Source organism: Limulus polyphemus, unplaced genomic scaffold (assembly GCF_000517525.1).
Source record: "Limulus polyphemus unplaced genomic scaffold, Limulus_polyphemus-2.1.2 Scaffold1972, whole genome shotgun sequence".
In the NCBI taxonomy this organism is placed as follows: Eukaryota; Metazoa; Arthropoda; class Merostomata; order Xiphosura; family Limulidae; genus Limulus; species Limulus polyphemus.
The window spans coordinates 79750-81186 of record NW_013667582.1 but is presented as its reverse complement, the minus strand read 5'-3'; positions in this window follow the sequence as shown (position 1 = coordinate 81186).

Here is a 1437-nt window from a genome sequence, read left to right as displayed (position 1 = left end):
AATAGGCCTAAGTGGACTTTTGACAACAAGAAGAAAACTATTTATGAATAGTGTTTAGGATATGCCTATAATATCTATAGTGTGAATAATTTGTTGTACACAGGTTTAACTTGTTCCGAATATGTATATTATTATGGAAACAAGTGAAGTGCTTACTGTTTATTTATCGTTAACAAGTCACAGACACCTACTGTAGAAGTGCAATTGGCGAAGAATGATATTACAAATTCTGACATATTTTGCTTAAAATTGAACACCAGGGCATAGAATTTTGAGAGAACGTTAACATTTTCTTTACGAAAACTGGTATTTAAATTTTGTATTTATGGAAAAAACTGCTAAGGTCGCTGTCACTAATTTTGAACTACTGACCAGAAAGACGGTAGCCAATCAGAAACACTTCCACCCACCATACACGCTAATGGATTGACTTTCACTCTTATAACGCAACCACGGCTTAAAATCCAGGAAATATTTTGTGGTATCGCTTTGATTAGAACCAGGGTCGGCAGCTCAAAAATAAGTAGCTCTACAATTAGACAAAAACTAATAAAAATTTTACATTCTCCCATTTTTATTTAAATTTTTGTTAAAAAAAGAACATGTAAATGCATTTATCATATAGCAATTTTAACATCTTGTGTAAATATGATAAGTAACTGCCATTTATGAGCCTCATATTTTTAGTTTTTAGAAAAATTCTTCCACGTTGGGTCAGCTAAGATCCGAGGTTCGATTCAAGTCTGTGTGAACTATACAGTGCTTCTTAGTTAATATGTCATATTTATTGAACAGTTCGTGAATGCTGTCTGAGCTGCTTTAAGAATCTTTTGATACAGCAACATTTCATATATATATATATGTTTTAAGTTTTGAACATAGCTAGTAGCTTCATTTAAAAATTGTAGGAAAAGCTAGTCACGTAAAACGTAGTATATAAAAATTATCATGGGTGAAACAAAGATAATTATTCTCGATTTTTGACAGATGTTTGTAAAGACTTTTCGTCACCTTGGTTTTTATTACCTATTAGATATTGTATTTAAATAAATAATTGAAGTATTATGAAAATTCTGTTGAGGTAAGATATAGGTGCACTTTATTCATCTTTGTAATTATGTTTTTGAAAATGTTCATGAAATTTGTTTTGTATTTTTTAAAATAAACCTAATAATTAAGAATTATTTGAAATATAAACAATATTGTTAACTCAGATCAAACACTACTTTTTTGTAAAATGTCATTAGAATCATATTTGAGTTTTTAAGCTTTTCATTTTCAAATATTAAATTTATTAACTAAACATTTATAAATAAGGGAAGCTACTGATAAGGTATTTTGCTCAGTGCTCGAGACAAGGTTTTAGTTGGTTTGGTTTGTTATGAATTTCGCGCAAAGCTACACGAGGGTTATCTGAGCTAGCCGTCCCTAATTTAG